This window comes from Dama dama, chromosome 5 (assembly GCF_033118175.1).
Source record: "Dama dama isolate Ldn47 chromosome 5, ASM3311817v1, whole genome shotgun sequence".
In the NCBI taxonomy this organism is placed as follows: domain Eukaryota; kingdom Metazoa; phylum Chordata; class Mammalia; order Artiodactyla; family Cervidae; genus Dama; species Dama dama.
The window spans coordinates 104,442,404-104,455,767 of record NC_083685.1 but is presented as its reverse complement, the minus strand read 5'-3'; the positions used below and the strand labels follow the sequence as shown (position 1 = coordinate 104,455,767).

At 59.7% G+C, this 13,364-nt stretch overlaps 1 protein-coding gene across 1 annotated transcript in view; it reads left to right on the top strand.

Annotated features, from left to right (window-relative positions):
• Positions 1-1,032: 1,032 nt before the first annotated feature.
• RAI1 (retinoic acid induced 1) overlaps positions 1,033-13,364 on the top strand; it is a 102,726-nt gene continuing 90,394 nt past the window's right edge. Inside the window, exon 1 of the mRNA XM_061143657.1 lies at positions 1,033-1,101. The gene's annotated coding sequence lies outside the window, so the exon portion shown is untranslated. The remainder of the gene's footprint in view (positions 1,102-13,364) is intronic.

Genomic DNA, 13,364 nt, shown 5'->3' with positions numbered 1-13,364 from the left:
TCATTCAACATCCCTCTGCCCTGGCTCTGCCAATGGCACTAGGATTGCATCCGAATTCCCCACTAGGCTCAGGTAGCCCTGAAAACACTGGTCCTCCGCAAGGCTCTAACTTCTGCCCACCACCTGTCCTCCTCCCCGCCCCCCACGCCCCTCACGCCTCCTGCCTCAGGGCCTTTGCACTTACTCCTTCCGCTCACAGCCAGCTAAGCAGCCCCTGCCTCTCACTTCACCGAGTGAGTAGCCCTCACTGCTCCCGGTAACGGTCTTTCTCACGTGTGTTCTGTCTCTGCCCACCAGGCCGCCAGCCTCAGGACGGCAGGGATCACTTGTCTGCTGACTCTGAGCCCACCGAGGTGCCAGTGAGTGAAGAGAGCTCTGCTCGGCGGCCTTCTAGCTTAGAGGTCGGAACGTTTCCCAGACGGGGAAGAGGAGGTCACAGGGAGGGCCGTGGTGGGTGAAGGAGGGGGCCTGGCCCTGGGACCCGGCTAGAGCTCGGAGCACCCGAGCGCCGGTGCCAGTCCACGTCTTCCGCCCGAGGTTCCGGCCCGGGCCCCGGCGTCCTTGAGGGCCCCTGGGGTCCCCCCAGCCAAACCCCCGCCCCAGGCCCGCAGCGGGCGCGGGCCGCCAGGGGGCGCTGTCGGGGCGCACGGCCCACCTGGCGCCCGGGCGGCGAGCGAGCGCGGCCAGGCGGCCGGGAACTTTTCTCCTCGCGCTCTCGCCGCCTTCTCCCCCCGCGCGCCGCCCGCCGCCCGCTCTTCCTGCGCGGAGGGGACCGCATTTCCCCGCGGCCCTGCGACGCCAGCAGGCCCGGAGGTGCGCGGCCAGGGCCTGGTCCCTGCGCCCCGGGCGCCGCCCCCGCCCGCGGCTGCGCTCGGAAGGCGAGACGCGGAGCGAGGCGCGGCCGGGCGAGAGCGCGCCGAGCAGGCCGCCCAGTCCGCCGCCCGAGCGCCGCTGCGAGGAGGGGGCGCCGCGGCCCACCCTCCTTCCTGCCTGGCCGCGGGCCGGCCGGGCCGCCGCGCCCCGACCCCTATGGCCGCCCGGGCCTCCGGGCCGCGAAGTCGCAGCGCCAGACCCCGGGCCCCCGAGTGAGCGCGCGCCGAGGTGAGCACCGGGCGCCGGGGCGGGGGCGCGGGGGCCGCGAAGAAGTCGCTTTGTGTGCGGGGGGCGCGAGGTCACCGGATGGCAATCTGAGGAGCTGCGGCGGGGTGGAGGCGCCCCGCGCCGCGGGACAAGGGCCGGGGCCGGTGCGAGGCGGGGGCGCGAGGACCGAGGGTCGCGCGTGCAAGGGTTGTGCGCGTCCTTGTCGCCGGGGGTCCCCCCCGAGCGCGGGGTGGGGACCGGGGCATTCGCGCCGCGCCGGGGCCGGAGGCGAGCTTTGTGAGTGCGTCCGGGTGGGGGGCGGGGAGCGACTTCTCCGGGGGACTCTGGGCCTATCGGGGCCCTGGCGTGGGAGCCGGGGCAGCGAGGTCCGTGATGGGGAGGGGCGGCGCGTGAGGCTCTCGGCGGACCCCCCATCCGTGCCCCGACGCGGGCAGTGGCGCCCGGGCCTGTGCGCAGGCCGCGCGACCGGGCAGGAAGCGGCCCGGGAGGCCGGGGAGCTCCGTCGCGGCCAGGCCCGGGGCGCAGGGGCCTTTCGGGGTGACGTCACGGTGGGGGCTCCGGCCACGCGAGTCCCAGGACGGACGGCGGCGCACCACCGGCCAGGTCCTTGGGCCGGCGCCTGGGAGACCAGAGACCCGGAGGAGGACGCGAGGGCTGGGCGCAAGGCGGCGTCGCCAAGCGCGGCGGGGGCGAGGGGGTGGCAGGACGCGGGGGTGACTTTGGAGCCTTGGTTGCTGGGGGCCGCCCAGGAGGGGCGGAGGGGAAGCGAAACACCACGCAGGCCCGAGGCCGTGGCGGCCCCAGCTTCCTGGGGCGCCCTTTTTCCCAGCGAGCTATTTCCCCTCCTGGGCTCTGGGTCGTCCTTAAATCCACACCCGAGGCCGGAGCGCGGCCCGAGTCTTGCCCTGGTCCGGGGAGCCCCCGACGGGGGCGGCGCTGGGGCTCTGGCCCTGAATGAAGAAGCTATCCGGAGTAACAATGCGCTTCTGGGGTGCTGGGGGAGGGGAGGCAGCACGCCTGAATGGCGACCCGGGCCTGGGTTTCCCAGGGTTTCCGCAGGCTCTGATCCGGGACCCACGCGGGACCCGCACGGTTCCCTCCACCCGCTCCCCCCCCCGCCCCCCCCCCCCCCATTTGTCTTCCAACGCAGTGGCGTGTGGAGGATTCAAGGGCATTACATCTGGTTGCAATCCAGTTTCATGCCGCTGCTGGGCTGTTAAGACCTCGAGCTGACGTCAAAGCAGGGGAATTACTTCTTTTTATTTTATCTTTTTTTAGTTGTCTGCTGCCCTGGGAAGGGAGGCGGGGTGAGTTAGGCGAGCTCTGATGTGGAGGCGCCAGCGCCCTGGGAGCCTCTGGCTGGGGGCTCTGCTTCTCTGCCCGCACCAGATCCTCCATGCAAACTGACTCTGCCTGGGGTCAGGCCCACCCTGGGTGGGAGCGGCCCTCACTGCAGACTCAGTAGAGGCCCCTCCCGACTGACCACACGGCTGCGTTTCCAGAGGCTTCCCTGGGACGTGGCCTCGCATCTGGAAACTGGAAAGGAATCTTTTAGTTTCCCACCCCGCACCCCCACAGGAGCATCCAGGAGGGAGTCCTTAGGAGCCTTTTGGGTGACCCGGAAGGAGTGGACACAGACATTGTGGTTTGCGGGAGCCCCTCACAGTCAGAAGCCTTGGTTCTAGGATTGCGTGTCTGCGGGTGATCCAGAGCGGTCTGAGTGTGACCTTCCAACAGCCAGGCGCCCCAGTGGCTTCCTAAACACAGGGAGGTCACCCACTCTGCCACTTTGGACCAGGAGGCCTGTGCAGCAGGGCCGGGGCTGATTCCTCAGGCTCTTGGGTCTGGACTGTGGGTTCCAAGCCCTCACCTATGACCTGCAGTAAGAAACACATTTCAGGTCCCAGCTCCATTCATACCCACTGTGTGTAACTGAAACGAAAGTTGAGTGAAATAGCTCTTTCCTGTTTCGTGCCCTGGTCTGATATTTTCTGTTGTAGTCTATTTGATTTTTTTTTTAAATTGCATTCTGTGACCCCTGAATTGATGTCACGATCCGCTAATGGGTCAAACCCAGAGTTTGAAAAAACAGGCCTAGAAAATGAGTCTGCTTTCTAGTCATTCAACAAACATGAATTGAGGCCCTGACAGTGTCTCTCTTTTTGAATTACTCAGGTGACACATGGATTTGTTCTCATTGTGAAAAATGCAAATAACCCAGAGGTATATAGGGTAGAAGTGCCCCCAGTAACCCCAGTTAACACTTTGAATGTGGTTTGCTGTTCACTTGTGCATACACGTCTCACACACACACACACACACACACACACACACACACACACACACAGCTTCCTCTTACCCCGATCTGGACCACGCCTCCTGTTCTTCTTCTCAGCTCCCCTTTCCCTTCCTGGGGTTATGTGGGGGTCACGGAAGGGGTGCTCCAGGGCAAGGTGTTGGGTGACTCCTGGCTTTGCCACATATTGAATGGGTTATTTATCTCTGTACCTCAGTGTCCGAATCTGTACAATGAAGCTAATAACAGTTCCAGCCTCACTGGATAATGGTGAAGCTTTAATGAGTCCACGCAACCCCATGAATCTGAGAACAGTGTTTGTCCCAATAAATGCCAGCTGGCCCTGACACCGTTATTGTCACCACTGCCTTTCCATGGCCATCTGTGTTTGTACCTCATGCTTTAATAGTCACGTGGCTGTGCGTGGATGTCTCCCCCGCCCCCCAACATGTGGTTCAGCAGGCAGGACCAGGAAGAGCCCTGCAGATTGGCCACTGTTTCCATGGGAGAGGCACCTGGGCTCTCGGGCCCACCAGGTATTTCCCAGGGCCCACTATTTCGAAGTCCTGTGCTTAATACACCTGCCTGCAAGGTCACAGCCCAGGGGTGGGACCCACGTGGTACGCAAAGGGACAAGTGGGAGCACGTGTGAGGTCTTGGCGGGAAGCAGGGCCTCCCATGGAAGAGCTGGCAGGTGTGCTGGGGACAATGAGGGAAGGAGCGTCTTTGGGGGAATTGTTCCTGCGAGGAGGGGCTGATGGAGACCACATAAGTCAGTTTCAGGATGGGGGACAGGTAGCCTGAGCATGAAGTCCAGAGGTGAGAGTGTCTTCACTTGGCCGGAGGTGGAGGGCTTTGTGGAGGTGAAGCTTCATGGCCGAGGGGACTTGGAGCTCAGGTAGGTGGGGAGGGGGGCAATCCTGGCGGCGGGAGCACACCAGTGGCTCTTTGGTGGCTGCAGCAGACGGAGCCTATGTCCTGTGGCCGAGAGGGAGGACTTGGTTCAGAAAGGCTGTGACAGGAGAGACTAGCTTTTGCCCGGCCTCTTCATGGGCCTCCCTGCCTCCATCCTGCTCCCTCCCATGTGGGCCCCACTACAGGGTGACCTTTCTCCACCACGGCAGTGTCTCCCTGGGGTTCCTGTTGCCTCTGAATAAAGATCTGCCCAGGAGCCCTTCCCAGGTGGGGGCCTCTCCCGTCCTTTGCCTGCTCTGCCCCTACTCAAGCCCCTTCCCCTCCTGCTGCAGCAGACCCCCGCCCCCTGGAGTCAGCCCTGACGTTGCTGCCTCTATGCTGCGTTAGCCCCAGCTGTTCCTTCCACCTGGGCTGCCCTGCACCTTTCTCCCTGCCTCCCGGGACCAAAACAGACGTCCTGTCTCCTGCTCTGACCTCCGCGGCAGAACTGAGTCATCCCCCTTTGTCTACGGCTGAAGCATAGCGTTCATCACGGAATTAGTGGTAATTCTGTTGGTGTCTGTCCTCCCCAGGAGGCTGGGGCATTGAGGGCCCAGGGCTTGGCCACCTCCTCTCTGTGGCCCCATCAGCTCCACAGGCAAGGTGGGGGAGCACAGAGCATTCAGAAGCCTTCCCAGCAGAAGGGGTGGGGGAGAAGGTGAGCTGGGGGGGCACAGTGTTGTTTTGGGGGTCCTATTGGGATCTTGGGGACTCTCAGGGTGCTGGTTAGAGGATTCTGTTTGTCAGACCATAGAGGAGATAAGTGAGGGGCCCCGCTGCTCCCCGGGAGGGGGGACAGGGCGGGTGGGAAGAACTGGCTCATCCTGTTTCCCTGGGGACTGAGGCAGAGCGTGCCCTGTGCCTGGGTGGGTCACCGGGATCCGAGACTGGAATGTGACACTAGGGTGGGTGCCAGCGGCCGGAGGCGCAGACGGGCTCGGCTGCCAGCGGAGAGCTTTTGCTCTGCTGGTTCTCGAATCCGTGTGAAGAGTGTGTGTGTGGTGGGGGGGGCTGGGGAAGGAAAGCAACGTGGGAAAGGGCACTTGGTCAGGAGGGACAGGAGGATGGGCCAGGAGCACCAGGGCTCTCATGGGACCAGCCGATCACCACTCACCCAGCAGACACCCCCCTCCCCACCAAATCCCCCCCTCTTGGCCCTGGGCTTGCAGGGCTCAGAGCTGAGAGGCTCCAGGCCGGTGGACAGCAGTCATCCAGTTTCCGCGTGGTGACTGGGCTCAGGAAGGGGGCCCAGGGAGCAGGGAGGGGAGCAGATGCAGTGGGGCGGGGCAGGGCAGGGGTGGGGAGAGGCGGGGGGTCAGTGGGAGGCTGGGGCCGGGATGAGCCCCAGACAGGGGTCCCACGTGAGGTGTACAGACTCTGTCATACTTGGTCCCCTCCCTGGAGACCATGCCTCGGTGTGGTCTGGTCTGGTCGGGGCAGCACGGCTGAGCAGTGGCACAGCCCTGGGTTTGGAGTCAGGACAGGGTTTGAGTTCCAGCTGCTGCTGCAGGAAAGTCATCCCCACCCCCCAGCACATTTCCCCTCCTGTCCAAACTCTGCATGCAGCGTGTTCTGTCGTCTGGAAAGCCCAGGGTCATGTCCAGGCGCATCCGTCCTGCCGGGGGCTCCATCTCCCCACCTTCACATGGGCGCAGTCCCTGGCCCCGGGAGCCTGCTGTGCGGGGACTCAAGTCGTTATTCCTCCCGCTGAAGGACTTTGTGGGAAGAGGTCGCTGTGACCACTCCAGTCCTGCTGTGACGTGGGCCAAAACTGAGAGTTTGGTGCCTGTTTTCTTCCCCAGCCAGGTGGAGGTGGATGGATCGCGTGGGTCTTGGTTACCTGGTGGGGCAGGTGAGAATTAGTTTTCCGGCCAGAGTTTCTGCTTGCAAAGGGGCTTGGCCCTAGTGCTGTGGGGTGGACTCGGGTGGCAGCATAACCACAGATTCATTCATTTCTTCGTGCATTTGTTCCTAAATCACATAGTGAGTACCTCACTCAGACCAGAGTGCAGGGAACACAACCGTCAACACAAGACACTTCTAATACGGCAGTGCAGATAAGCACCCGCCTTTCGGAGTTCAGTATCCCGGGTTTCCATCGTGGCTCTGCTGCTTACTATTTCTTTGCTCATCGGTGAAATGGGGCGGGGGGTTGTAGGTGTATGCCAGCACTCACCTCATGGGGTTGTTGGGAGAATTAGTGAGTTGATGCAGGTAAAATTCTTCAGACAGAGCCTGTTTTAATGCATAGAAATACATAGAAGGTGCTAGAAGACGGTTCGTTTTTATTCTTGCCCTGAAGAATCTCGGCACCCACTCCCTGCTGAAGGAGGGCAGGCCAGCCAGGGCTTTCCTGAGAGGCCTGAGACCCAGGAAGCAGGTGGTGGCCCTCGGAGCTCCCGACCCTGGCAAGCCACAGCCTCCGGGGTCGAACCTTCCAAGGAGCCCTGGGGACAGGCATCTGCTTCAGGAGCCCAGTGGGTGAGGCCTGTCTGCCTGGGAAGGTGTAACCCTGCCTGGCACCAGATGGGCTTCAGACTTCAAAAAGTAACTTCAGTATCAAGAATTGAAGCTGAGGGACTTCCCTGGTGGCCCAGTGGTGAAGAGCCGCCTTGCCATGCAGGGAACTCGGGTTGGATCCCTGGTCAGGGAACTGAACTCCCACATGCTTTGGAGTAACTAAGCCGCCTGCCACAGTGAAAAATCCCTTGTGACACAAGGGAGACCCCACGAGCTGCAGACCCAACGCAGGCAAGTAAATTAACTTTAAAAAGAGAACTGAAGCTGAATGAATTTTCCGATTGACACCCTCGATTGCCGGAGGCCACCAGACCACCTCTGGCTGTTCTTAGGCAGGTTCCTCCAGCTCTTTGAGCCTCTTTTTCCTCATTTATCAGGTAACAGAAATGACAGTACCAACTTCATAGTTTCTTTTCTTTTTTTTTTCTTTTCATAGTTTCTTTTCTAAGGGGACTGAATGAGAGGATGCCTGCAAAGCACTTGGCTGTGGTTGGCACATAACAAAAATGCTTAATAAACATTGCCTATTAGTGATATAGTTCTCAGAATATGTCAATTAAAAACCACCTGAGGGCCTTGCCTGGTGGTCCAGAGGCTGGGGCTCTGAACTTCCAATGCACTGGGCCTGGGTTCGATCCCTGGTCGGGGAGCTAGATCCCACGTGTCACAAATGAAGATCCCGTACGTTGTCATGAAGAGCGGAGATTCCACATGCCACAGCCAAGACCCAGTGCAGCCAAATAAATAAATAAATATTAAAAAAAAACAAACACTTGAAAGATTTCTTCTTGCGGGCCACAGCTCCTTAGAGATGTGAAGTTGTAAGCCTCTTACTAGCATGGGACAAAGAATTGTTACAATGAAGCAGAGACTCTGAGGCCCAGACATGCTTAGCTGCTGAAGCACAGTCACAAAGGAGCCCAGGGCAGGGTGCCGAAGTGGGAACAGAGTTGGCTTTTACTCAGGTGCTCTTTGATGCTTTGAGAGTTACTCCTGCAGCAAATGGTAACCACAGACCAGCACTGATACACAGCTGAGGTCAAGTGGGCCTGTCTTCTGGAAGCTTCTGATATGATGGGAAATGAAATTTGCATTTGTGATGATGCTAAGAGGTTGGAGAAGGACATGGCAACCCACTCCAGTATTCCTGCCTGGAGAATCCCATAGACAGAGGAGCTGGTGGGCTACAGTCCATGGAATTGCAAAGAGTCGGACGTGACTGAAGTGACTTAGTATGCATGCGTGCATAATAAGAGGTAAAATAAAAATCACCTGTTGGTGGGGTAGGGAGAGTCATGTATTTGCTCATTTGGGGTGGGGGGCAGAGGTTGGGACACAGGCCTCGGAGCAGTGGTTCTCAACTGGGAGTGATTTCGTCCCTGGGGGGCCTGGGGCCCTGTCTGTAGATGTTTTTGGTTGTCTCCACTGGGGGAGGGGGTGCTGACATCTAGTGGGTTGAGGCCCGGGACACTGCTCAACATCCTGGGATGCACAGGACACACACTCCCACATGTTACCTGGCCCCAAACAGCAGCAGTGCTGAGGGGCTTGGGCAGCCTTGTCCTGGAGCCACATGACGACATGGCTGTGCCCCTGCCCTTGTGAAGCCCTCAGTCTGGTAGGTGAGCAGACTTCAAAGATGTGACTGTGTGGATGTGGGTTCGTTCACCTGTGACCCTGCTGCAGCTGAGAAGGCGCCCCTTGCAGGGGAGGCCTTGGGGGAGGGCATCCAGGCGGAGGTGGGGGTGGAGGGGTGCAGCCCTAGAAAAGGCTCAGAAGCAGAAAGGCAGAGGTGTGTGGTAGAAGGGGCAGATGCCTGGTGTGTGTCTGGGGCAACAGCAGACAATGACCCAGCCTCAAGGCCAGGGACCTCTCTGCTTTGCCTGGTTTGAGGTAGCTGCACCTCCCAGCATGCTGTGCTCCAGGGCACTGGGGTTGGGGGGTGCCCTGCGGAGGCCTGGTGGGTTGGTGGGAGGGAACTGCTGCCCTCCAGAGAGGTCCCAGCTCTGCCCCTTCCCTCATTTGCATCTGTCTGATAGATGGGAAAGAGAACTAGGAAATAAAGAAGAGGAAGAACAATATTTTCATTTCAAACACAGGGATGAGGGAGGTGGGAAGGAATCTGGTTTAGGACACCTTTGAGAGGAGCACAGAAAATCCCCACCGTGGCCGAAAATAGCACGAAAAACAGACGTTTGGCCAGATCACACTTAATTGAGTGGCTCTCTTTTCTTGAGTGCAGCAGGATGTGGACGGTGCTGGCTTTGTTCCCTTGGGGTGGCAGTGACCCCCGGGGTCCCCGCCCTGGCTTATTAAACAGAGGCCCTGGTCTCCCAGGCAGGACCGGGCTCCCAGGAGCCTGGGGAGTTCAGCCTGAGCATTGCAGAGGGCCAGAGATGGTGACTGGGGGGATGCCTGGCAATGGGGCCAGGTGGGTGAAAGCGGAGGTAGGAGAGACCTGGTTCCTCTAATAAGTGGATGCCTGGCTCTTTGGCTGCTGAGAGGGATCATGGAGAAAAGCCATCGTTTAATGAGTGACTGCTGTTGTGCTCAGCACTGGGTGGTCCTCTCTAAGCCTTGTTAACCAACTCGTATGGATCAAGGAAACTGAAGCTCAGAGAGGTTAAGTGACCTGCATGAGGTCACACAGTGACCAAGTGCAGACCTAAAATTGGAAACCACAATATATTTTGGGCTCCAAAGCCAGGCCCTGCCTGCTCCTCATTCATCTCCCGGTGGTCACTCATCCATTCAGCAGATAATCTCTGAAATAACACTGTGACCTGGTGGGATTTTTTTTTTTAGGCCTCAGAATCAGAAGTGGGCTTGAATTCTGACTAGAGCAGTTTCAGTCTCTGTAGCTTTCCCAATCAGAGCCTGCTTTCATCTGTCAAGTGGGCACAACCACACCTTTGTCCTGGAGTTGCTTTTAAGGGTTAAACTGCATGGAAGGGGACAGGAAGGGGAAGAGAGAGGCCCAGGGAGGTTAGGACCTGCCCTGGGCCACCCAGCGTGACAGGGTGCAGTGAAAAAACCCTGGGTAGAAGGAACCAGGAGAGATTGTGATATCTCTGTGCAGTATCAGTGTTGGGTTTCATTATTTGAATGGGGAGAGAGGGCAGCCCCCACTCTGCAGGTAGAGAAGGTGGTGTGGAATGCGGGTGTTTATTTTTCTGTGTCTGTGAAAGCCCTGTTTCAGCTCAGGCTGATAGGGTGTCCCAGGATACTGCAGAGAGTGCCTGCCATGCAGACAGATCTGCCCAGGTGCTTGCCTAGCATGGGCACTGAGCTAGGCTCCCAGTGCAGCCTGTAACCCTTCATCCTAGAGCCTGGTGAGCCTGGGTACCCTCAGAAAGAGCAAGGGTGTGTGACGGCCTTGAACCTGGGTTGTCCCTCCGCCTCCTTGAATTTGGCCGTCCTGGCCCCATTCATCTCCTTATCTTCTGGCAGCCCCCTTGAGTTGCTGGGAGGGAAGTCAGGGGCAGCCTTCCTGATTGACAAAACAAGCCTTGCTCACAAAAGAAGGGAGGTTGGCAGGACTGCTCTGGCTCCCCTCCCCCGTCCCAGCCCCTGGCTGCAGGCATCTCTCCTGCTTTGCCCAGGAGGCACCCAAAATTCAGAGAGGTAGTGAGGGGACTGCAAAGCCATCAGACCGTTCTAGCTGGGTACCCCCAGCACCAAGAAGTTGGATTCTAGGGAGGATGACTGGCCCCTCCTTCCTTTCAGGAGTCTGGGAAGGCGTTCTGGAGAGGAAGCCAGGCCGGCAGGTAGCAGAGAAAGACATCGGATCCAGGGGGAGCCGCAGAGAAAGCAAACAAACAGGGCTTTGTGTGGTTGCAGATTGGCGGCTCAGAAGGGAAGCCGGCTGGTGGGAGGGGAAGGAGGAGGGGGGATGAGGGGACTGCAGGCCAGGCCAGTGCTCTGGGCAGAGATAGGCGGCTGGACCTGCCCAGGCTGGGCGGCCAGGGAGCAGGGAGTGCCACTGTGTGTGGACAGGCTTCTGGAGTCAGCCTGGCTGTGTCCCAGCCCTGCCACTTCACTCTTTAACAGATCTGGGCTTGTTTGCCCACCTACTGGGGCAGAGTCACTCACACAGGACTGAGGAGATAGTCATCCGGCCCGACTGGCCTGGCCCGTCGTGTGAACCCCCACCCTACAGGGATACAGGCCAAGAAGGGATCAGGGTCTGCCTGGCGGGCTGCCCGCTTGGCTGGGTCTCCTAAGAGGGCACTGAGGGGGCCTGGAGGGCAGCGGAGCAAAGGGGTTCGCACTGCTCATTAGCAGATGCCTGGCATGTGGGTGGACAGAGGTTAGCATCTCGGGTCCTAGGCCCTGGCGCCCAGCATCCCCTGCACTGGTGGAGGGGCCATCTCGGGGGCGAATCCTGGATCCTAACAGGGCAGCCCGGGCTGGCCCGCCTGTCCAGGCGCGCGCAGCCCCGCCTCGGGGAGGGCTTGGTAGGAGCCGGCAGGCCAGACAGAGAGGCAGCTGCATTACCGCCTCGGGGGCCATTTCCTCTTCTCCCCGACCTCGGGAGGGCAAACGCCCGCGCTTCCTGGCTTCCCCTCGCTCCCAGCGGCGCCCTCAAAGCGGCCACGCTGGAGCCTCGGCGCATCGGGCCGGACGAGCCCAGCCAGGGCCGCGACCGCGACTCCGGAGGCCAGGGCGCGGGGAGGGGCGGGGTGGCCGCTGCGTCGCCATGGCAGCGCCCATCCCGGCGTGCCCCGCGCAGTCGCGGGGTGGGGATTCCAGGCCCCGCCCCTCGCCTCGCCAGACCGCGACTTCCGGGAACCGGGGCTGTGGGCGTGGCTCGGGGCCCGCCCCTCACGGCCCCTGGCTTCCGGGAACCGGGGCGCGGGGCGGGGCTTCCGGACCGGCTCGCGTCTCCCGGGTTCTCGTCCCGGCCCGGGTCGGTTCCCTTGCGTCCCGCACTGCCCTACGGGCCTGGCCCTGGCTCTGCCCTCTTCTCACCAGCCGCCTCCCTTGCTTGATGCCCTTTCGGGCCTCGCGCCTTCAGTGTCCCGCCGGTCACTCCCGGGCCTTCCCCGGGCATTCGGCTGACCTCTGCTCGCCCGCACATGGCCTGGGCAGGCCGCTGAATGGTGCAGCCTTGGGCCTTGGAAGAGGTGTCCTGGGCGGGGGCAACTGTCCTTGGCCTTTCGAGAACTCGCACTGGGAGGGCGAGAATGGGCTTCAGCGGCCGCGGGAGGGACTTGATGTGGAAAAGAACTTAGCAGGCCTGAGCATTTTGTGTTTGTTTTTTTGTTTTTGTTTTTGTTTTTTTTTTTAATCAAGTTATAAAGGGCTTCCCTGGCGGCGCTTGGACTGTAAAGAATTTGCCTGCAATGTGGGAGACCCGGATTCGATCCCTGGGTTGGGAAGATCCCCTGGAGAAGGAAATGGCAACCCATTCCAATATTTTTGCCTGGAGAATTCCATGGACAGAGAAGCCTGGCGGGCTACAGTCCATGGGGGTCACAAAGAGTTGGAGAGGAATGAGCAACTAACACTTTCACCAGGTTATAACCATGTTGATTTTAGAAAAACCTAAAAATGCCAGATGACAAGCGAAAATCTCTTATAATTCCACCCCCTGGGCAGGGGCAACTGTCCTTGGCTTTTCGAGAACTCGCAGTCAGAGAACATAATCAGTCAGCATTTTTTCTCTAGACATATGGTAAACAACACGATAGATGTAATAAATATAAAATATGGAGTCATGCTGTATATTTGGTTTTGTAAAGCCCTTGTGTTTTAATAGCTTTCTCCCCCACTACAGAAAGAGGATGGGCTGATTATAGACTTCTGGAAAATAAGCAAATGTAAAGGAAAGCAGTTCACCCAAACTCCCAGGCCCCAAAGGCAGCCTCATTTGACTCTTCTCTGCCCTGTCCTGGGGTCTTTTGTTAAAGGGTGCCACCTTCTTCCTCCATGAGCCATCTGATGTCCTGCTTCTCTCCCTTCCTGTGTGAAACCTGCTCCTTTCCCCTGAGTGTGTGAGTCTGGAGAGAACTGGAACCGGATCTCGGGAGCTTCAGAGAGGAGTCGGACTGGGTGGCTGCTTCCTGATTTGGTTGGACCTCTCCCCATCTGCCAACCCCAGGAACCCTTTCCCTGGCTCCTCAATCGGCAGTCTGGGCAGGGGCCACTGAGCCCAGCCAGTGCCACCCAGCCTGTGCAGAGATGTTGAAGACTTGTTGCCCCTGAGGAGACCAGGCTCCAGCAGCAAGGCCGCACCGAGGTCCCAGACCTCAGTCACATCTGGGTCCTCCTTACCCAGCCACATGCAGACTTAGCCTCTGGTTGGCCCTGTGGCCCCCTTCTGCTCCCGCTCTGTGTCCTAGGAGCAGTTTTCTGCTGCCCTGGGCTGCTTGGCCTCACCTTAGGGGCCTGTGGACCTGGCACCAGGCGCAGCCTCCCTCAGCTCAGCTGCCTCTCGAGCTCCAAGCTGCCCTGGCCCTACCCATCCCCGCTGCCAGGCCTTCTTTCTCCA